This window comes from Mustela erminea, chromosome 1 (genome assembly GCF_009829155.1).
Source record: "Mustela erminea isolate mMusErm1 chromosome 1, mMusErm1.Pri, whole genome shotgun sequence".
Classification (NCBI taxonomy): Eukaryota; Metazoa; Chordata; class Mammalia; order Carnivora; family Mustelidae; genus Mustela; species Mustela erminea.
The window spans coordinates 132,607,577-132,632,989 of NC_045614.1; the positions used below are offsets into that span (position 1 = coordinate 132,607,577).

A 25,413-nucleotide genomic window follows, 5' to 3' on the forward strand; every position below is an offset into this window, starting at 1 on the left:
TGACATTTAAGAAGAGATGATGTTTTCCCTGAAAATTTAAATGATGACAAGAAAAATGCCCATACAAAGATTTGGAGAAAAAAAGAATTTCAGGTAAAGTGAAGAAAAATTGTCAACTCCCTTATGTAAGAGTGGACATGTGTTTTAGATTCAGAATATACATCCACATGGCTGGATTACAGTTTAAGGATACCACTGAAGTGTTGGCAGAGGCTATATCACACAGAATCTTGAAGTCAGTGGTGAAGAGTTGGGTTTTGGTCCAAGTAAATGGGAAAACTACTATGTGATTTCAAGAAGTTGAGTTTTTAAAGATTTTATTTATTTATTTATTTTTAGAACGATAAGGGGGTGGGGAGGGGCAGAGAAAGAGAGAGAGAGTGAATCTCAAGCAGACTCCCCACTGAACATGGAGTCAGACAAGGGGCTCAATCCTATCACCCTGAGATCATGACCTAGTTGAAATCAAGAGTCAGATACTTAACCAGCTGAGCCACCCACATGTCCCACAAGCAGTTGTGTTTTATGATGTCTTTATATTGTTTTCTATGTCAAAAAAAAAAAAAAAAGATTGTGACTATATAGAAAATTCAAGGGCAAGTGAAACAAAGAGTTAGAAAGTTGATTTATATATCTTGGGAAGCAAATCCATTTTATAACAAAAATCACTGGTAAAAATGGACACTTAAAAGATGAAGACTATATAAATGTAAAAATCATCTTCTATATATAGAAATTTATTTATAAATTTATAGAAATTTATAACAAATATGTATAGTGCAAAAAAAATCTTCAATAGATGAATCAGTGACAATTCACAGGAAAGTAAACAAAAAAAGTGGGTTTCACTTGACCCTAACACAGATGGAGAAAGAATAACTGGGAAATAAACAATTATAAAAAGCCAGCAATGAAAGTGCTTTCCAAAACAGTTCATAGGCACAGTGATCTAGCTGCCCACAAAGAGTCAGATAATAGCAATATGATAGGAAAATGTCAGGATTTAATTGTGATCTGAATTATGGAGCCCCCAAAAAGTTTACTTCATGTCTGGACAACAGGAAATTGATGTCATTTATCAACCACAGTTGCTATGAAAGGGGGCTATTAACATAATTGCTGTTATTTTTGGAGGAACGTGATGGATTACAAAAACAGAAGCCTAAGTCCAGCAACATCCATTCTCTTGGACTATAACTATTTGTTCCATCTTGATATAGATTATATAAAGCCATTTGAAAATGTTTTATTGGCTTCTCCTGGCATACCTAATTATAATATATTTAAATAAGAGGTACATATTTTGATGGAGAAGCTTCAACTGGAAAATAAATTAAAACTGACTCCTCCAAATATTTTTACTTTTTTTCCCATCTTTAAAAGATTTCCAGTTTTAGATTTTTTTCAGTTTATTTATTAACTTTTTTTCCTTTTTTTATTATGTTCAGTTAGCCAACATGAAGCACTCCATTAGTTTTTGACGTAATGTTCAATGATTCATCAGTTGCATGTAACACTCAGTGCTTATCACAACACGTGCCCTCCTTAATACCCACCACTCAGCCACCCCATCCCCCTACCTTCCTTCTGTAACCCTCAGTTTGTTTCCTGGAGTCCAGAGTCTCTCATGGTTTTTCTCCCTCTCTGATTTCTTCCCACAGTTTTACCTCCCTTCCCCTATGGTCCTCTGCTCAATTCCTCCTTTCCACATATGAGTGAGATAATATGATAATCGCCTTTCTCTGCTTGACTTATTTCACTTAGCCTAATCCACTCCAGTTCCTTGTCAATGCAAATGGTAGGTATTTATCATTTCTGATGACTGAGTAATATTCCATTGTATATTTGAGCTATATCTCCTTTGCCCATTCATCTCTTGAAGGACATCTTGAGTCCAGTTTTAGATTTCAAAGTCTTCTGTCTTTCATTGTTTGTTACATTTGCATGGCAGGGGGCAGAAGTGTGGGGGCGGGGTGGAAGGTTGTAGGAGAATGAATCTGAAACTTAACCAAAGCAGCTAAAAGTAAGTCTCCAGTTTTCCTTGAAGGACCATGTAGTAAAGAGTAATCTGTGCAAAACCATCAAGTCATTAAAATCTCTGTCATTATAACCCAGAGCTTTTGGAATGATGTCTCTATTATAGAATTATGTGTTTCTAAGAATACAGACCATGGGTGAACATTACAAATTATAACATAATTTAACTTAGGAGATCATATGTGTGTTTGTGTGTGTGTATATATGTATGTATATATAATATATATTCACAAAGATATATACATACATACACATATATATGTGTACATATATATACATACATACATATATACACATACATACATGTATATACACACATATATACACATGTATATATCTTTGTGAGTTACGAATGATAATGTCTAAGAAATGCTTTTGCTGAAAATGTTAAAGAAAAGTTAGAGATGTACCTAAGCAAGCACTTTCTGTAATTCTGTTAATGGAGGGGTTCAGAATACAGAGATACAAAGAATGCAGGTAAGAATAAAAAGAATATGTGTTCCACTCTATGCAACCAAAATAGTAATGACTCCTAGTCCATTTTCTATTGTGAGATTCCACAAACAAGAGCTTCTCTTTTTACTCATCTATTCACAGATCCAGTTACACCTTCTTTCAACATATCCTAACACTTATACCTTTTTTTTTCCCTTTAAGTCATTTGATAAATCAAGAACCAATGGAAAAGTTGATGAACCTCTTAATTACCTGCTCTCTCTTTCTCTTTTCATTACGCATAAAGTAATGATTTGGAATAAAAGTTGCTGGTAAATGTCACTCACAGAACCTCAGTACCCTCAATTATTCTTGGTTATAGATTAACTGGAATTGAGGGTGAAGTATCTTATTAAAAATGGACAGTTTAATTTGTGCTTTCATATTCAGCCCCCAATCCTATGTATTATCTATCTACTGTAAAATGAATTGTAAATATCTTATCTCTACAAAAAATTTAAAACCCATGAAAGATTTCATTATGTTAAATATATTTGGGGCACAGAAATCATGAGGCAGGATAGTATGAATATTTTACAAATAATGTTTTTTTCCCCCTCTTTCGTTGACTGTTTTACAAATAATGTTAATCATACCCCAAGGTTAACAAAATTCCTTATCACCGTATAACCATCCTACTCAACACTTCGACTTCATGACCACAGTTCTTAGTTAGCCAACTTAACATCCATTTAGAACAAAGGTTTAGAGCCAGACTCTTATGCTAACAGACTTCTTGAAGAAACAGGAAAAAAATCTGCTTCTCTCTGTTCTATATCCTTAAGTCTATTTGACCTTGACTACAAAGAAATTGCTGCAAGCTGCCTGATCTTCTATTTAACATACTGATCTTCTGTAAGATAAATTTATACGTTATGTAACTAACAAACAGTTATTGGTCTTTGTACAAATGTTTTAAAGACTCAAAGTTATTTTCTACTTTTTATTTGAAACAACAGGAGCAACAAAACAAAACAAAACAAAAAAGTAAGCCACATAAAATCCATTCTTAAGCAGCCTTAAATGTATATAGTTTATTTCCTAAAAAACAGCAAAATCTAGTATTTCTTCTCAGGGATGACATTCCTCCTTTTTGCAACACAGCAGATTAACCCCATTTGTTTTACTGTAAATTGTATCATGCTTTTCTACAAGTACTAAAAATGCCAGTAGTTTCAGCAGCAATTTGCCACTTAACAAAACTCCAAGTAACACTGTAGTATTCCACTTGCGAGCAGTGCTATGTTTTATCCAGAGAAAATTAAGAGGCGATGCCAAAATCCAATTACAAAGTACTAGAATTTCAGCACCTAATTCCCAAGTGCTACTATCAGCATAAATTCACTGGCTGTGTGTTTCCATAACAGTCTGCCAGGTATTGAAACTGTAGCATAGCATCTCTCATGTGAATTCCATGACCAACAAGTGACTTCGTGAGCTTGAATAGCTCCAGATGATTATGCATAAAATTTCTGCTCATTAGTAAAAGGCGTCAACTTCTGCTATAAGATCTCCCAGATAGAAAATTAACATAATTTTCTCACCCAGCATGTATATTTCCTACACATGAAAAATAATTTGAGGTCCCACTTTCTCAGCCTGCTCAGTGGTGCCAGAAAAAAAAAAAATATGTATATGTTTTGGTTCCACACTATTACACATTTAGGATTTAGGATTTTTTATCCTAAGCCAAGATGCTCAAACCAACTCAGAATCTTTATACTTACCCAGAGTCAGCAAAATTTTCCATTTCTACAATAGTTACTCTAAATTTTATCACTCTTTTCCAGTATTAATCTCTGTCACTGTCCCCATCATCTCAAGTGATGACCTTATCTTGTACAATCCAGATCAAATAGACACTCTCTAGAATCAGCTGCCCAATTTCCCAACCCTACATCTAAACACATATCTGAAATAGTACCTAATGTTTGACTATGCCCTGACCTTGTCAAAAGAGCCATACTTTTTCTTTTCCAAGGCTAACCCATTACCTCAGATCTATTCACAGTGCTATTCATTCTGCACTCTCAGGAAACATTCTCCAACACTTATAATCTCTTGAATATTTCCCCCCTCATGATTTCACCTTATCAGTCTTTAATTCCTGTATGTGATTTCCATTGTAAAATAATATTATTTTCTGAAATTTTCTTTTTAAAATATTTAACAGCTATACTTTATTATTTAATCATCATAATAATAGCAATAATAATCAGATAACAACAAAAATAATAGTGGCAAACAAGTAACCATCACCCACTGTTCCTATTCCTTCTTTTTTATTATTACATCATTTGACAGATGTATTTTTTCAACACTCCACTCAATACCGGTGTTTTTACATTGTTAGGAACTTTATTATTATGGGATTTTTTTAAATGACAAGTTGTTAGATGGATAAGAAAAATGATCAAAAGCAAAAAAATCAGATCAATGCCACACAGCCAGTTCGTAGAAGAGAAAGACTTTAAAGCAACTTCTTTTTGTTGGTTTTCAGCAGGCTATCTATAATTTTGATGTCTTACATTCTTTGTATTTATCTTGTGTGAGGTCCCCATAACTTCCTATAGTTGATATCTTTCTCAAACTATGAGGAATTGTGAATAATTCTTCTATTCCAAATATTCCCTGTAACCTTATATCCTTTCTCTTCTGAGTCTCTAATTGCATGTATGGTATTTAATATTATTCCACAGGCCACCAAAACTTGGTTCAATACTTTTTTTTTTCAATCCTTTTTATCCTTTTCAGAGTGAAAAACTGCTATTCACACATCTTTAAATCAACTAATCCCTGTGATATTTCCAAAATCTCCTATCCAAAAAAAAAAAAAAAAAAAAAGGTACTTGTTTGTTTTAATTGCAGATACTGTACTTCTTAGTTCCAGAATTTTCATTTTGTTCTTTTTTAGTTTTCTTCTCTCTGTTGACAATTATGGTCATCTTTGCCCTTAATATGTAAGCATAAAGAGATAAAGGTAAGGACAGAGGTACAGGGAGAGAGAGGCAGAGGTAGGTTCAAAGATAGGGAGAGAGAGAATAGAGATATTAACACTGTAAAATCTTTATCTGCTAATTTGAACTCTAAATTATCTTAAATTCTGCTTTTCTTATGTGTCCAATTTTAAATTTTATGGATAGCATTATGACAAACTGAAAGGAGTTTGGGTTCTACTGTTTAAAATGGTTTTGTTTTGTTTTGTTTTCCTGGTAAAGAGTTAAAATGCCTTAGTCCAAGGTCATAGTCTTTACTTCAGAATGTAGCAATTATTCCTAAATTATGGTTTTCCAAAGTATCAGCTGAATATCTTAAGTGTTCTTTGAGGTGTCTTCTCTCACTGACTAGGTTAAATTCAACAAGTCTGAGCCTGTGTGGCCTTTGATACTTTTGCTTAACTCAGTTTGACAGAGAACATAATAGCATTCAAGGACACCAACTATGCAAGAAACAACAAATGCCTGGGCAAGGACCTGTAGGGAACTACCATGCAGACTTCTGTCCCAGACCCTCTTAGTGCTATCCTGCAGCCCAAATTCTAGGTGCATTAATAGCCCCAATTTCTGATCAATCAGCCTCCATAGCTCATTGAGACCAATATTCTCTCTTTGGACTTCAAGTTACTAGGCCACAGTCAACAAAACTTGACCACAGGAAGAATACACAGGTAAATGTAGGCCAATCTTGTCTTTATCTTTGCTCAAAGGTACTATCTAGCTTCACTGCTTCTCTATTGCCTGAAAACTCTTGCCTTACATATATTTGTCTGGTTTTATAGTAGATTCCAGCCAGACTATATTTTCACTACAGTTAATTAATCACAACCAGAATGGAAAAATGCCTGAAATTTCACATATCTTGACCAATAAAATAAAAAATAAATCATTTCACACTAATGTTCTTTAAATATCATGGGCTGGGTTTATATAACTGGAAGTAGAAGTAATACTGAGAATTATCTGGCATTTTTGCCATAGTTGACAGGAAGAGGTAAATGACCAATGAGTTTACTTAAAATCTTGAATAATTAATATAATATATGTGAGATATATATATATATGCTGGAAATGCTGGAAAAATTGTTTATCCTATATGAAGGTTAAAAATAAACTATGTTTAACCCTTAATTTTTGATTATCCATGACATAATCATTCATAGTTAAGATGCATCAGAGAACTAGACGTGTACCTAAATAAATGACCAATTCTCTTATCAAAATAAATTTCTTTGTGGAAAAAAAAAATATTTGAGTCTATGAGCAAGTCCTCCTTACATAATTAAGAGGAGGTAATTGAAATCCACTGATAAAATGTAACCAGGATAGTAAGAAAGTAAGTTCAGGTTCTGGTGTTACTTACTCTAGGCTACGACTCTAAAATCTTTGTACTCGCTTTCCTAACCTAATCCAGGAATTAAAGTAATATAATTTTATAACCCAAGAGTAAATTATTTGGTGAACTCATCTAGGAAGAGTGAATTAGCTAACTTTTGATATTTCCAAATCAAAAGACACTCCAGGATTTGTTAACATCTAAAATGACCTTAAACACAAGCACACATCAAAGGCAACTACAAGGCATACTTCAACTATCGCTATTTTAATATGCACTAGAGGGCTCATTAATTACATTAATTTTCAGTGGTAAAATGAGTAATGTTTATGATATATAGCTGGTTAGAATTTTATAGGCACTTTGCCCTTGATGTGAATGGGAGTGTCCAGCACCTTTAGAGTAGCACTCCAGCTCAAGAGTACCATTTGTGACTCCTACATAAAGGTGGATCCCATTTCCTAATGTGACAGAAAAATTACTTACCTTCCATTAAGTAATTTCACTGGCTTTCAAACATGTCTTTTGTATAAGGAAAAGCAGAAGTGCCCCAAATTTACAGAAAGCCTGAATGACGATTCTGTGCCTGCTTGCTAAAAAAAAAAAGAAAAAAGAAAAAAAAAATTGCTCATGTGAAGTATTTCCCACATGAATAATGAAACTTACTCTCACTGCTATAAACCACTTGGTTATTGGTATATAAAAGAAGAAATATATGGCTTAAACTCACCTATAATTATCTGAATTATAGATACTTCTCAAAAAGAACATGGCAGTGGTTTAGCATGATTTTCAAGCACTCTGTTTTTATTTTGAATTACAGATTATGGAATGCACTTCATGTAAAGATCACAGATTTCTATGTTATAACCAGTTCCATGATGCAATAATCTAGATTTTCTTTCTTCATGTTTAAGCAGCTTCAGCTCTCAAAGGACACATTAAACACAGATTTATTGTATGATTTTACCTAGTATGTAGTGGAAAAAAGATAATCGGGGATCATGTTACTTACGCAGCATTAGCATAAAATGAAACAGATTTGCCAAATATATAATTGCACCATTTTCATTTTATTTGATATGAACACATTCTTAAGAATAAAATGTAAAAACTATACTTAAACCCAAATCAAAACTAAATCTAAGAATACTGTTTATGTATACACAAAAACCTGCACTGCATATTAAGATTTTATTTAAATGTGTTAGTTAACATGTGGTGTAATGTTAGTTTTAGGTATACGATCTAGTGATTCAACACTTCTATATAGCACCAGGTACTCATTACAACAAGTGCAATCCTTAATCCCCACCACTTATTTGTCCCATACATCCACCTACTTCCCCTCTGGGAGCCATCAATTTGTTCTCTGTACTTAAGAGTCTGTTTCTTGTTTGCCTCTGTATCTTTCTTTTCCCATTGCTTGTTTTGTTTCTTAAATTCCACATATGTGTGAAATCATATGGTATTTGTCTTTTTCTGACTGACTTATTTCACTCAGAATAACACTCTCTAGCTTCATTCTCATCATTGCAAATGACAAGATTTCATTCCTTTTTACAGTTGAGTAATATTCCTCTGTGTGTGTATGTGTGCATGTGCCCATGTACACAGAGTATGGCTCTATCCATTCATTAGTTGGTGTGTACTTGGGATGTTTCCACAATTTGGCTATTGTAGATAATGTTACTATAAACGTCAAGGTGTATATATCCAATGGAATTAGTATTTTCATATTCTTTTGGTAAGTACCAGTAATGCATTTCCTGGATGATAAGGTAGTTCTATTTTTAACTTTTTGAGGCACCTCCATACTGTTTTCCAGAGTGGCTGCACCAGTTTGCATTCTCACAAGTAGCACAAGAGGGATCCCCTTTCTCTGCATCCAACACCTGCTGTTTCCTGTTTGATTTTAGCCATTCCGACGGGTGTGAGGTAATACCTCATTGTAGTTTTGATTTGTATTTCCCTGATGATGAGTGATGTTGATCTTTTCATGTGTCTATTGGCCATCTGTATGTTTTCTTTGGAAAAATACCTATTCATGTTTTTTGCCCGTTTTAACTGGATTATTTGTGTTTGGGGGGGCTGTTGAGTTTGATAAGTTCTTTATATATTTTGGATGCTATCCCTTCATCTGATATGATATTTGCAAGTATCTTCTCCCAGTCTGTTGGTTACCTTTTAGTTATACTGTTTGCTTTGCTGTGCAGAAGCTATCTATCCATCTTTCTATTTATTTATTTACTTAAGATTTTATTTTATTTGATATAGACAGAGGGAGCAAGTAGAGGGAGAAGGAGACAAGCAGACTCCCCACTGAGTGGGGATCCCAATGTGGGGATTGACCCCAGGACCCTGAGACCATGACCCAATCTGAAATCAAGAGCCAGACCCTTAACTGATTGAGCCAGCCAGGCACCCAGAAGCATCCTATTTTGATAGAGTTCTAATAATTTACTTTTGCTTTTGTTTCTGTTGCTCCAGGAGACATCTCCAGAGAGAAGCTGCTATAACCAATGTCAAAGAGGTTACTGCCTGTACTCTCTGCTAGGATGTTTATGGTTTCCTGTCTCATATTTAGATGTTTAATAAATTTTTAATTTTTTGTGTATGGTGTAAGAAAGTGGCTCAGTTTCATTCTTTTGCATGTTGCTGTCCAGTTTTACCAACACCGTTTGTTGAAGAGATTATCTTTTTCTCATTTGACATTCTTCTTTGCTTTCTCAAAGAGTAATTCTGGATTTATTTCTGGGTGTTCTATTTTGTTCTACTGAACCCTGCATCTGTTTTTATGCCAGTACCATACTGTTTTGATCACTACAGATTTGTAATATAACTTGAAGTCCTGAATTATGCATTGCTTTTTTTTTTTTTTCTTTTTAAATACTCACAGCTGAATCACATGGTATAAGAAACAAGAGTCTAGGAGGAAAGGTAAGATGGTGGAGGAGCAGCAGACTAAAATGACATCAGATCCCAGGAGTTTGATAGATAAGTATCAAACCATTCTGAACACATACAAACTCAACAGGAGATAGAAGAGAAGAGCAGCAATTCCAGGAACAGAAAATTGTCTACTTTCTGAAAGGTAGTACTTGCAGAGAAGTGAATCCAAAGCAATGGGAAGATAGACTGCAGGGGGAGACGCCAACTCCTGGCAAGCAGCACAGCAGTGGAGCACAAAATCAGAACTTTTAGAAGTCTGCTCCACTGAGGGACATCGCTCCAGAGGCTAAGCGAGGGTGGAGCCCTCGTGGAGACAGTGTGATCTCAGGACCCGTGGAGTCACAGAAAGATTGGGTGTACCTGAGTGTGGCAGAGCTTCCACATATTGAGGTAGGGAAGCCAACTACAGAGATAGAGCTGAAGAGTGAGCTTTCAGATAGTGGTTACATTAAACCATGATCCAAGGCACAGTTGGGCCACTGCTCTTCGATCAGGGACTCCACAATTGGCAGATCCGGGGAGAATCATCTTCCTGCTTCAGAAGCAGCAGCAAGGCAGGAATATTCTGGATTTGGAGACTCCAGGCAGGGCTGTGTGCCAGAGACAGAAATGCTGCATCACAGGCCAGGAGAACTCAGAGTGCAGCCGGAGACCAGGGAGACAGGAGTAATTGACTGCTTGTTTCTGGGGGTGCACTGAGGAGTGGGGACCCAAGCTCTCAGCTCCTCCAGGCTGGAGACTGGGAGGCTGCCATTTTCATTCCCATTCTCCAAAGTGGTACAGAAAGTGTTCAGGGAACAGAAGCTCTGAGAGCAAACCCGAGCAGATTACTTAGCCCGGTCCCTGACAAAGGTGGTGCAATTCTGCCTTGGGCAGAGACATTTGAGAATCACTGCAACAGGCCCCTCCCACAGAAGATCAGCAAGAACATCCAGCCAAAACCAAGCCTACCAATCAAGCAGAACTGCAGAACTCCAGAGCTAGGGGACAGCAACAAATAGAATTCATGTTTTTTTCCCCCATCATCCTGTAGTCTTGCAAAGTTATTTTTTTTTTAATTTCATATTTTCTAATTATATTTTTTTAACTTTTTCTCTTTCCTCTTTAAACATTTGTTAACTAGTTTATCTTAACAATACCTTTCTAAAAAAATTATCTTTTTAAACTGTCATTATTATAGTCATATTTTAACCTTCAATTTATTCAACCTTATTTTTTATATACATATAGGTTTTTATTTCTTAAAAATTTGGGGATACAATTTCTTCTAATAGATCAAAATATACCCTAATCTAGCACATGGTTTTGTTCTAGTCTCCAGTCTGAGCACATTCCTTCCTCTTTTTTCTTTCCTTTTTTTTTTTTTTTTAAGATTTTATTTATTTATTTGATAGACAGAGGTCACAAGTAGGCAGAGGGGCGGGCATAGAAAGAGGGGAGGAAGCACGATCCCCATTGAGCAGAGAGCCCAATGTGGGGTTTGATCCCAGGATTCTGAGATCATGACCTGAGCCGAAGGCAGAGGGGTTAACCCACTGAACCACCCAGGTGCCCCTCTTCTTTTTCAAACTAACTTATCAGTTCTTTTTTAAATTTTTTAAAAAATTTTCATCCTTACAGTCACATTCTATCCCTCCATTGTGTTTATCCTTATTTTTGTATATATATGTTTTTCTTTTTTGTTTCTCTTTTTTTTTTTTAATTTTGGGACATAGTTTCTTCTAAAAGACCAAAATATACACCAAATAAAAATCAAGTGGGTGGTCCTGTTCTATTCACCAGTCTAATATATATATACATATTATTATTTTTTTAAATTTATTTTTCTCCCCTTTCTTCTCCCTCCAGTTTTGGATCTCTTCTGATTTGGTTTGCATACATTTTCCTGGGGTCTTTGCCACCCTTTTAGTATTTTATTCTCTCATTTATATATTCTTATCTGGATAAAATGACAAGGAGGAAAAACTCACCACAAAAAAAAAAAGTAGTACCGATGGCTAGGAACCTAATCAATATTGACATTGGTAATATGTCAGAACTAGAGTTCAGAACAACTATTCTCAAGGTGCTAGCTGGGCTCAAAAAAGGCATGGAAGATACTAGAGAAACCTTTTCTGGAGAAAAAAAAAACTAAACTAAAATCTAGCCAAGTTGAAATCAAAGAAGCTATTAATGAGGTGCAATAAAAAGTTGTGGCTCTTACTGCTAGGATAAATGAGACAGAAGAGAGAATTAGTGATCTAGAAGACAAAATGATGGAAAATAAAGAAGCTAAGCAAAAGAGAGACAAACAACTACTTGACCATGAAGGGAGAATTCGAGAGTTAAGTGATACCATAATAGAAAATAATATTAAAATAATTAGGATTCCAGAAAAAGAAGAAAGAGAGAGAGGGACAGAAGTTATATTAGAGCGATTTATAGTAGAGAATTTCCCTAATATGGCAAGGGAACAAGCATCAGTCCCCTTATAGGCAATACAATGACACTAAATTCATACCTTTCAATACCCTGAATGTAAATGGGCTTAATGTCCCAACAAAAGACACGGGTACCAAAATGATTAAAACAAAAAAATTCAATATGCTGTCTACAAAAAACTGATTTTAGACCCAAAGACACTTTCAGATTTAAATTGAGGGGGTGCAAAACAATTTACCATGCTAATGGACATCAAAAGAAAGCTGGGGTGGCAATCCTTATATCACATAAATTAGATTTTAAGCCAAAAACTACAATAAAAGATGAGGAAGGACACTACATCATACTTCAAGAGTGAGTCCAACCGGAACATCTAACAATTTTAAATATCTATGCCCCTAACATGGGAGTAGTCAACTATATAAACCAATTAATAACAAAATCAAAAGAAACACATGGACAATAATACAATAATAGTAGGGGACTTTAACATGCCCCTCACTAAAATGGACAGATAATTGAAGCAAAAGATCAACAAGAAAATAAAGGCTTTAAATGACACACTGGACCAGATGGACATCACAGATATATTCAGAACATTCCTTCCCAAAGCAACATAATACACATTCTTCCCTACTGCACATGGAACATTCTCCAGAACAGATCACATGCTGGGTCACAAATAAGGTCTCAACTGGTACCAAAAGATTGGGATCATTCCATGCATATTTTCAGAACACAATGCTCTGAAGCTAGAACTCAATCCCAAGAGGAAAGTTGGAAAGAACTCAAATACATGGAAACTAAAGAGCATCCTTCTAAAGAATGAATGGGTCAACCAGGAAATTAAAGAAGAATTGAAAAAAAAAATCATGGAAACAAATGAAAATGAAAACACAACTGTTCAAAATCTTTGGAACACAGCAAGGCACTCCTGTGAGGAAAGTATATAACAATAGACACCTTTCTCAATAAACAAGAAGTCTCAAGTACACAGCCTAACTCTATACCTAAAGGAGCTAGAGAAAGAACAGCAAAGAAGGCCTAAACCCAGCAGGAGAAGAGAAATCATAAAGATCAGAGCAGAAATCAATGAAATAGAAACCAAAAGAACAGTAGAACAGATCAACGAAACTGGGAGCTGGTTCTTTGAAGGAATTAATAAGATTGATAAACCCCTGGCCAGACATATCAAAAAGAAAAGAGAAAGGACCCAAATAAAATTATGAATGAAAGAGGCAAGATCACAACCAACACCAAAGACGTACAAGCAATTATAAGATCATACTATGAGCAACTATACACCAGCAAATTTGACAATCTGGAAGAAATGGATGCATACCTAGAGAAATGTAAACTACTAAAACTGAACCAGGAAGAAATAGAAAACCTGAACAGACCCATAACCAGTAAGGAGATTGAAGCAGTTATCAAAAATCTCCCAAGAAACAAAAGCCTGGGGCTAGACAGCTTCCCAGGGGAATTCTACCAAACATTTAAAGAAGAATTAATACCTATTCTCCTGAAACAGTTCCAAAAAATAGAAATGGAAGGAAAACTTCCAAACTCAATTTATGAGGCTAACATTACCTTGATCCCCAAACCAAAGAACCCACCAAACAGGACAATTTCAGACCAATATACTTGATGAACATAGATGTGAAAATTCTCACCAAAATACTAGCCAATAGGATCCAACAGTACATTAAAAGGATTATTCACCACAACCAAGTGGGATTTATTCCTGGGCTGTAAGTTTGGTTCAATATCCACAAATCAATCAATGTGATACATTAATAAAAGAAAGGACAATAACCATATGATACTCTCAATATATGCTGAAAAGGCATTTAACAAAGTACAGCATCCTTTCTTGATCAAAACTCTTCAAAGTGTAGGGACAGAGAGTACACACTTCAATATCATCAAAGCCATCTATGAAAAACCCACAGCTATCAGAGAACAGAAAGAAATTAAAGACATCCAAATCAACAAAAAAGAAGTCAAACTCTCAGTCTTTGCAGATGATATGACAATTTATGTGGAAAACCCAAACTACTCCACTCTAAAACTACTGGAACTCATACAGGAATTCAGTAAAGTGTCACAATATAAAATCAATGCACAGAAATCAGTTGCATTTCTATACATCAACAGCAAGATAGAAGAAAAAGAAATTAAGGAGCCAATCCCATTTACAGTTGCACCTAAAACTATAAGATACGTAGGAAAAAACCTAACCAAAGAGGCAAAAAATCTGTACTCAGAAAACTATAAAGTACTCATGAAAGATACTGATAAAGACACAAATAAATAGAAAAACATTCCATGCTTATGAATTGAAAGAACAAATACTGTGAAAATGTCTATGCTACCTAAAGCAATCTACACCTTTAATGCAATTCCTATCAAAATCCCAACCATTTTTTTCAAAAAAACAGAACAAATAATCCTAAAATTTATATGGAACAAGAAAATACCTCAAATAGCCAGAGGAATGTTGAAAAGGAAAGCCAAAGTAGGTGGCATCACAATTCCAGACTTTAAGCTCTATTACAAGGCTATAATCATCAAAACAGTATGGAACTGTCACAAAAGACACATAGATCAGTGAAACAGAATAGAGAGCCCAGAATGGACTCTCAACTCTATGGACAACTAATCCTTGACCAAGCAGAAAAGAATGTCCAATGGAAAAAAGACAGCCTCTTCGACAAATGGTGTTGCGAAAATCGGACAGCCACATGCAGAAGAATGATACTGGACCATTTCCTTACTTCCTTACAACACAGACAAAAATAGACTCAAAATGGATGAAAGACCTCAGTTTGAGACAGGAATCCATCAAAATCCTTGAGGAGAACACAGACAGCAACATCTTTGACCTCAGCCACAGCAACTTCTTCCTAGAAACATTGCCAAAGATAAGAAAAGCAAGGGCAAAAATGAACTATTGGGACATCATCAAGATCAAAAGCTTTTGCACAGCAAAGGAAACAGTCAACAAAACCAAAAGACAGCTGACAGAATGGGAGAAGATATTTGCAAATGACATATCAGATAAAGGGCTAGTAACAAAAATCTATGAAGAACTTATCAAACTCAACACCCAAAGAACAAATAATCCAATCAAGAAATGGGCATAGGACATGAACAGACATTTCTGCAAAGAAGACATCCAGATGGCCAACAGACACATTGAGAAACCACAATGAGATACCACCTCACAACAGTCAGAATGGCTAAAATTAACAAGCCAGGAAATGACAGATGTTGGAGAGGATACGGAGAAAGGGGAACCCTTCTACTCTGTTGGTGGGAATGTAAGGTGGTGCAGCCACTCTGGAAAAAAGCATGGAGGTTCCTCAAAAAGTTTAAAATAGAGCTACCCTATGACCCAGTAATCGTACTACTGGGTAGTGTGATTTACCCTAAAGCTATAAATGTAAGGATCTGAAGGGGCACATGCACCCGAATGTTAATAGCAGCAATGTCCACAATAGCCAAACTATGGAAAGAAACTAGATGTCCATCAACAGATGAATGGATGAAAAAGATGTGGTACACACACACACACACACACACACACACACACACACACACAATGGAATATTATGCAGCTATCAAAATAAATGAAATCTTGCCATTTGCAACAATATGGATGGAACCACAGGGTATTATACTGAACAAAATAAATCAATCAGAAAAAAGATCTCTCTGATATGAGGAATTTGAGAGGCAGAGTGGAGGGTTTGGGAGTTAGGGAAGAAAAAAATGAAACAAGATGGGATCAGGAGGGAGATAAACCATAAGAGACTCTTAATCTCACAAAAAACACTGAGGGTTGCTGGGGGAAGGGGGGTTGTGGAAAGGGTGGTTGGATTATGGACATTGGGGAGGGTATATGCTATGGTGAGTGCTGTGAAGTGTGTATGCCTGACAATTCAAATATCTGTACCCCTGGGGCTAATACTACATTATATGTTTATAAAAATAAATAAGAAAAGAAAAAGAAAAAGAAAAAAAGAAACATGAGTCTAAGCAATGCATTACTTATATGTTTTTGTTTAAAATGCTTAGTAACTTCCAATGTAAATATTAGATAACGGGACAAATAATGTAGAGCTTGGCCATGAAAATAGTTTGTGTTTTTTTTTAATTTTTTTTAAAATATATATATTTTTAAAGATTTTATTTATTTATTTGACAGAGAGAGATCACAAGCAGACAGAGAGGCAGGCAGAGAGGGAGAGAGAGGGAAGCAGGCTCCCTGCTGAGCAGAGAGCCCAATGTGGGACTCGATCCCAGGACCCCGAGATCATGACCTGAGCTGAAGGCAGCGGCTTAATCCACTGAGCTACTCAGGCGCCCAGTTTTTATTTTTTAGGTGAAAACTTAACCATGTCTCATGATTTGAAATCTTAAAATCAATCCTATCATTCATACTTCATAATTTAGAAAATTATTATTTTCTAAAAATAATTAGGTGTCTGAAAATTTTCTAGTCTACCATACAAATAAAGCAACTCCAAAATGATTAAACACATTCTAGACCTCAGCCTCTTAGTTATTCATATAAAATTATTATTTGATAGTTTGAGCCATTTTAACAGAAATTGACCTCTTTTTATTTTAATTACAACACTTCAGAAAATTATTTATCAAAATGTATTTTCTAACCCAGTGCGATCTACCACATCCCCAGCTTCATTATAAGCATCTGTCCACAGGCAATCACCCCCTTGCCCGGGCATCAAATTACACAGGCTTCCAGGCTCCACAGCTGGAATGAATTGAAAACTTATCCCATGACCCTAGTTCCAGTAAAAGAAAAATGTTGCAATGTATTATGATGAAAAAATAATATGATGGATAATTTATAAAGTCTGTCTTCATAGTAATCCAGGCTATAGATAATCAGGCAGATCTGGTACTATCTGTTATTGCTAGTAGGATTTTTTTTTCCTTTGCCATAATTGTGATAACTAGAAAGCTAACTATTCCTTGTTCACAAGCTTGTTAGACAACCTGCCAATTTAAGACTTAATACAATTTTTTTTTTTTTCTGGTAACACTTGTTCCAGAAAATAAGATGCTATTATCCAATGGCAAATGTTATTAAGTGCAATCTATTTACCTTTTTTGTTCCCTCACTATAGTTTCTGGAATTTCTGCTATGAATATTAAAATATAAAATGTTATTATCTTACCCCTTTGGATCCTGTGCTTTATCTACCAGCAAATCCCTTCTCTCAGGCCATCCAATCAAAAGTCTGACAACACAGTACTAGGCCTGCCCCTAGTGGGAGATGTCTTATTCCATTCCAATTCCCATGTTTCTCTGCATATTACAATGGAGTATACTAGCAGTAGCCTAAACTCAAAATATTTGTCACTTATAAGTATACATAAGTCACCAACTCAAGGAAAATATGCTGCAATAGGCCCATGGTCCTATAATATGATAACTATGAAAATTAATGATTAAATAAGCAGAAGCAGATTTTCTTTTTAAAAATAAATTTTCTTTTTTATTTTTTTTAAGATTTTATTTATTTATCTGACAGACAGATATCACAAGTAGGCGGAGAGGTAGGCAGAGAGAGAGAGAGGAGAAAGCAGGCTCCCTGCTAAGCAGAGAGCCCGATGTGGGGCTCGATTCCAAGACCCTGGGGTCATGACCTGATCCGGAGGCAGAGGTTTTAACCCACTGTGCCACCCAGGCGCTCCTAAAAATAAATTTTCTTATTTAAGGATATATTTATACCACTTTTCCAGAATAAAGGATATGCCTCAGAACAGTGAGCTAGCTTACACAATACCACCATGTGAGTAAGCGCTATTGAAAATCCTGGAAAAGATATAAATCAAACGATTTCTCCTTCAAAAGGAAGTGATAGGTAGTAAGGCATCTGTTTCCAAGATTTAAAAAAATTAAATACATATAAAAAATGACTTGCTTTTATAGAAATCTAATACACACACACACACACACACACACACACATATATGGTATCTAGATGTAGAAATCTATAAAATAAACTGATTAATGAAATAAAGAAATATAAATAAATGAATTTATTTATTGAATGTTCTAATCCATGAACATGAATTTGCCCATTTTATTTAAGCATTCAAAGATTTGGTGTTTTACATAGCTTCTTTTGGATTATATTGATAATCAATTCATCTGAAAATAATTCACTGATTTTATCTAAACAAACTTGTCACCTATGCTCTTTCACTCTCTCTCTCTCTCTCTCTCTCTCTCTCTCTCTCTATATATATATATATATATAGCGAGAGTTACAAGTGTATGTATATATGTGTGTATATATATCTCCTTATACACACACAGATAGGTGGATAGACGGGAAAGATGATAGATGGCTAGAGAGATAGATGACAGATAGATAGATAAACGACATACAGATTGCTATGTATGCCAGTAAGGAATACTGGAATACTGGAAGGAATAAGGAATATGCCAGTAAGATATTCTTAACTAAAACAACATACAGTCCATAGAATCTTAGTTTTCCCTTATTCTTGTTATCAGTTAATTTATGGAAATCTATGATCAAGTGTGATTAGAATACTTACATTGCCTGAGTGATAATTAAAAGTAGGTCAAGTTAATTCCAAAGTTGAAGTGACAATTTTAACTGAAAACAAAACAGAAAGCAAACAGAGAAGATAATAACAAAAGATGATATAAATGCAGTATCTTCTGTTACTGAACTACTTTTTTCTTTTTCAATATGCAGTTTTCATTTTAGTTAAAATGAAAGAAACTTCTTCTTTCACAAAGGATGATTTTTTTTCCCTTTCCTTTAAGTACTGTTTTCCTACTAGTTTTGCTACATGGATTAGTCAACTTCCTACTTAGAAAACTCGTTTTCTAGTGTTTATCACCATACCATTAAAAAATTTAAAAATGAAAATAGTATGTCAGTTTTTTTAAAGCATTTTGATGTTAGTAATAGAAATTGGAATTAAACAAGAAATATAATGTATCAGTTTAAATAACAGTAAAGTTCAGGAGTATACCCAAATTCAAATACCATTTGACCCCAATATTACACATTACAAAAGAGTTATGAATCTCTGTAGAATCCTTCCTAGATCTGCCATTCTCCTTGTGTGTATCTGGCCTTAGGAGGACTTCCAAGCAATAGCAGAAACACCTGCAAATATCACATCAAAATATTCTTACTTTTCAAAGGAAAAGTTTTACTTTCCCAACTCTGAATATATACTCTGGGCTTTACTCTGAATCAATTCATATACATTTCCTGTAAGATGGGTTACTATAATTTCTTGGTCACTCAAGGTCTATCCATATAGTTGAGAGGAGTGTCAAGCTATATCAAATTTTAAGGCAGCATTACAAAAAGACAGAAATGCAAATATGTTGTAAGTTAGGTTTGAAAGATCAAACAAAAAGCAATGTCTACTATAAATGGTCAGACTGGGTAGTTTTCACAAGATTACAGATTGTGAATCTGAGACACAAGGGTACTGTGATATGTCTGATGGGGGGCGTGGAATTTAAACTTTCCTAAAAACAAAAATACACATCCAGCCTACATTGTGATATTCTGAAACACTGAAAGACAATACTGGAATTTCAGTTAGCATAACATGGAGGATGGTAAACTTGGAATATTGTACAACATATGGAAACATTTCAAAAAGTTGCTGATCTCCCAATTTTATGGTTCAATAAGATTTTGTAAATAAATTAATTTTACTACTATGATGCAGGGGATATTTATCACTTGGGGCTTGATGTGATGATTTAAATACTGGAAAAGCCTTAATACATAAAATAATTAACCTTATAATTTGACATGAGATTATACTTTTAGTTCTCAGATAATTTAATAAAATGCACTTTGTGGGACACCTGAGTGGCTCAGTGGGTTAAGCCTCTCCCTTCGGCTCCCTGGGATGGAGCCCCGCATTGGGCTCTCTGTTCAGTGGGGAGCCTGCTTCCCCCTCTCTCTGCCTGCCTCTCTGCCTACTTATGATCTCTCTCTCTCTGTCAAATAAATAAATAAAATTTTAAAAAAATAAAATGCACTTTGCTTTGTTTTGTTTTCCAAGTTATGTATTTGTATAAATATTCTAAGCATTGGGTTCTATACACATCAAACTTTTTAATAAGTATTTGCCTTCTAAATTGGTACTAAACTAACCTAGGAAGTGTTTACACATTTTAACTTCATAGATTCTAAAACCATTTGATATATACCTAACTGCAAATGCATATTGTATGGAGCTCTGGGAACAATAAAATATGCTAATTGCATAAAAACATGCATAAAAAACTGGATATAAAATGAAACCCCTGAAGGTCTAAAAAGCTGCCAAGAACCTAGAGAATTTGGGGAGTTAGCCGCATGCACATAGTTATTATTTTGTGCAATTATTATTTCCAAGCTATGATTAAATTAGTTTATGCTATAAATAAATATTGATGTAATAGAAAAATTACCCAGAAGAAATGAACAAATTTCAAGAACTCTAAATATCTTTAGATTTATATGCTTCAGTAATGATTGGATTTGTAGTTCATGCTTATTATATCTCTTTCAAGTGTACAACAGATCTACGAATGCAAAAAAAAATTACTTAAGTAAAGGAAAGAGAAAGAAAGGCTTGTATAATAAGATCTTATAATCTGTTAATAGTTGGTCACTAAGTATTTGTCAGAACATCAAGTGCTCAAAATATAGAAAGCATCCTAAGATACCTTCTGTTTACTCCTAGGCACAAAGAGGACAACAATTCTTTGGCTTTCACATATAGAGTTGTTGGTAGTTCCAGGAAGAAGCAGATGGAAAATACTTTCAAACTTACCTATCATGGGCTGGAGCTAAAATTGATGAGGTTCTTGGGCCCTTGTAGTAAATCTGTTCATATGTATAGTTTTTACTAAAGAAAAATCTCAAGGTTGGAAGGAAATTCAAAATCTCTTTCTCTAATGCTTTATTCAATTCTGAATATATTTTATTTGCCTGATTAAATAAGTAAAGTTAGAAGTTCTCTTCAGAACTGTTCTATAATCTCCAATATAAAACTTCCTTTGCTAGGTAAGATAATTTTAAGTTGTTGAGGTACATCTGTTGTATAAACACTGTGAGTTGACAGTGGGAACACTGTGTCATTTAGTGAAATGAGTAATCCACAGCGAGATGTCAATGTATTATGGAAGACTAGTACTGTGAGCAATTATTGCCTGGCTATAATACCTTGAAAACATGAAATGTGTCATTTCCAACCAAAACTGCAAATATCAGATTCATTTACAGAACCCTTTAACATTTTCAGCTGGTACTACAATAGATATCACAGCAGAAAAAATAACTATGAAAATCCTTCAAAACGTTCCAAATGCAAAGCCCATTTGATCCTGTTTAAGAAACCGTGTTGTTTCCTTGGTAGGATTGATCTCAGCAGCAGTGTATGGAACTGCTAGTGTTTCTTTTCTATAAATAAAAAAAAATGTTGAGAATTTGCCTAATTTTTTCATCTGCCTATTTATTCAACATATACTTATTTCACACCTACTTTCTGCCACATGTCTGTACCTGCTGTTAATCCAAGATGAAGTAAACACAATTTCTACTTTCCAATGACTCAAAATTCAGTGGAACCAACAGTTTAGTGAGAAACTGAAATCACAAAAGAGCATATTAGAAAAATTTCTTTGGGTAAATAAAGGATATAGCCAAAGCCTTAAGTCTGGTCATCTTCCAAGATGCTTTTTGGAGAATTATTATCAATTGAAAGATTAGTAAGAAGAGGAATGAGTTTAGTAAGAATAGTGAGGGAAAATCTATCAATTCATTGGTATGAACACTTACAATGGAACAAATAGACAAGGTGGGCAACAGAACATTCAAAGAGTTGTTAAGTTGCTATAAGGCTGGTATGTAAAGGCATTGAGAAGGGCAAGGAATACTATACAGGAATTCTTGGCACTTAATCAAAGACTGTGTCATTAAAATGCCTTATGAAGTGTTCAAAAAAAATGAAAGGCAGTGTATTTAGGGCACAGAGATATACTGAAGTGTTATGAAGTAATATTCTCAATTTAGAATAAGAATAGTGTTAACAGAGAAGTAACTAGAGGGAATAACTTTGTTGTAAAAATGACATTTATGAGAACATGTCATTGTTTGGGTATAGGATGGTGATAGTTTGAATTGAGCTGGTTATCATGTAGATGCAGAGTACTGGATAATTAAGAAAGAAATAAAGGTGTAGAATTTTTATGTCCTAACAAAAAAGATCTAGACTCTCTGGTGTGTAAAATAAACTGGGGAAAATATATGACTTATTGCTAAGATAAGCAAGATAGACTTCGGGACCAAGATGAGGAGGACATCTTCAATAGCTATGCTTTTCTCAAATTCACATGTAAATGAATATCCTTTTGAAATATTTTCCCATCACCATTTTCTCATTTCCTTTTTTAGAACTCTTATTACTGGGATGTTACCTTTTTTGGCTAATCTTTTCAATTTAATATCTTAACTAATTTTGATTGACTTATCCTTGATTCCAATTGATGATTATACAACCTATTGGATATAATAATCAATATTTACTTGACTGCTGTTTCTGGAAATAGAACAGCATGACTGTACATTGTATGTAAAGCTCTCACATCTAGATAGAACATGCCTTGTTAGAAAGCATGGGGCAAAGAATCCTATTGTCTGTTCCATTTCTGGTTATACTACCACAGTATGAGTACTGTATAGTAAAGACAAAATGATTACCAGGTTTTTTTTTAATTTTTTGAAAGATTTTATTTATTTATTTGAGAGAGAAAGAGAGAGAGAGCACAAACAGGAGCAGTAACAAGTAAAAGAAGAAGCAGACTGAAGAGGAAGCCTGATGCTGGGCTGGATCCCAGGACTCTGGGATCATGACCTGAGCATAAGGTAGATGCTTAACTGACTGAGCCACCCAGGCACCCTGATTACCAGTTTAGAAGAATTATTAAAAAAAAAAAAAAAAGTTATAAGGCAGCAAAGTGATGCCTTCAATATTCTGGCTGAAAATTTTTATTTCAGAATTCTTATTCCAGTCAGGAATTAAGACATAAACATTTCAAAACTTAAACAAAAATTGCTCTGTTTAAATATTCACTTCAGTTTGTATTATCCAATAAAAAAGAAAACAAATACAAAAGAACAAAACATGAAATCTAGGAAACAGGAGATATTTGTCCTATACAGGGTTCTACAAGTTTCTACATAGATGGCAACTAAAAGAAGTCTAAGGATAAGAGATCAAGGAAGTTGCCAGATTATAACTGTGCAGTAGTCTTCATGATCCACCAGGGCTGATCCAAACAGGTGGACACACCATGCTAGTTGAGCAATCTTCAGGAGAAAAATAAAAAATATGAGTAAATATAAATATGAAAAATATAACTGAGAGCATTGATAAATAACAGAGATATGGAGCAGCTGGGAGGGGAAAATGAAATAATTTTCTAGAAAACTAGGCAAATGGAACAAAAAGACAATTTATTATTTCCAACAAATCTATAAGACTTATGAGAAAAAAAAAATAGTGAACATTCAGATAAATTGGACCAAGGAAACAAAAGAATGCAATGTAGCTTGCAAAGAGGTGGTAAATATAATTCTCAGTATTTTCCCTGAAGGATATCAGAATAGGAGCTCTCCTTTAGACTGTACAGAAGGCAGTCATTTGGGTGTGATCTCAACCTTTCCACTGACGAATTACTGTCATTGTCAATAAGCTTCTACTGTGTGACCTTCCCCTTTTCTTCCCCAAATATAGATAACTAGACTGAGAATATATATCTGATCTAAATAAATCAACTTCCCTTTTTCCTGGAAATTTGACTAAGACTCAGAGAAAACAGAATTAAGATTTATGTCAAATCAATGGCAGAACTTCATAGAGGTTAATATAAACCTCTTGCTCTATTCCCCAGATTCTTCTTTTTAAATTCCTTCTCTTCCAAAACACTATTTGTCCACACGCCTTGGATTATGGAAGATGCACCAGAATCCTTCCAATTCATTCCCATTTGTGTTTAATTAAGAAAATTTTAGACAATGATCCTTAGAATTATCCCTTTTAATGGTCTCTAACAATTACTAATCTTTTTTTTTTTTTTTTTTCCTAAACCCTGTTACATGTTCTTACGCTAAACTAGATCAGATTTGTTACTCTTGTGGAAACAGATGAAGTACTAATTGCAGAAAATTCCATTTCAAAAATTATGCAGGCTTTAGAATGCTGGGTTAGACTCATCAATTATATTTCTCATGCCCTAGAAAATGTTGTTCCTAATTTACTAATGCACTGCTCTGTGCAATGCCAGGAATAATGAATTTCACATTACTTTCATTAACATGTGTTCTAAAGAAAACATGATATAATAATTCAATTTCCATACTGTCATTTTTTCCAGGCCAGACAATATAGAGATAGTGATTGTTTAGAAAGTCTTTGGAAAAAAAAATAATGAAAAGAGGAATAACAAAAACAAAGCTTCTAAGTTGAGGAATGTTCTTTTTAATATTTAAATTCCTGTATATCATGAATTTTAGCTTCACTAAGTAGGATTTAATTGGTTAATTATGCCATGATCAATTGATCATGGAATATGTAAATATGTAGTTTTCATCTTAGGGCATTCCTTTGCTTTCAGGCTGATAAAAATGTATACTTTTAAAATATATCATAGGTTTGGTCTACTAAATCAGTTATAATTATGAATAGTGTCAGTTATGATATTTTCATGTCTTTGGCTTTTAAACATTACAATTCAGTCCTTGACAAAATCAATTTATTTTTAATAATCTTTTGTCTGTTTATTTTTAAATGTGGTATTTGATTTCTTTAAGCCATAGTGTGAATAAAGCTATGTGAATGTAAAAAAGTTACCAATTTTGACCTATTTAGCTATTTTAAGAATGCTGATTACTCTATCAACTCAAAACCCAAGGAACAAATAATCCAGACAAGAAATGGGCAGAAGATATGAACAGACATTTCTGCAAAGACATCCAAATGACCAAAAAACACATGAAAAATATGAGGAAGTGGTGATGCAACATGGGGGCTTAAGTGGGTAGGAGAAGAATAAATGAAACAAGATGGGATTGGGAGGGAGAC

At 34.5% G+C, this 25,413-nt stretch overlaps 1 long non-coding RNA gene across 1 annotated transcript in view; it reads right to left on the bottom strand.

Moving 5' to 3' along the window:
• Positions 1–5,068: 5,068 nt before the first annotated feature.
• The window catches only part of LOC116590418, a 151,543-nt gene continuing 131,198 nt past the window's right edge, over positions 5,069–25,413 (bottom strand). Inside the window, exons 2-4 of the long non-coding RNA XR_004285599.1 lie at positions 18,841–18,902; positions 7,351–7,457; positions 5,069–5,484 (exon numbers count right to left, since the gene is read on the bottom strand). This is a non-coding gene — a long non-coding RNA (uncharacterized LOC116590418). The remainder of the gene's footprint in view (positions 5,485–7,350; positions 7,458–18,840; positions 18,903–25,413) is intronic.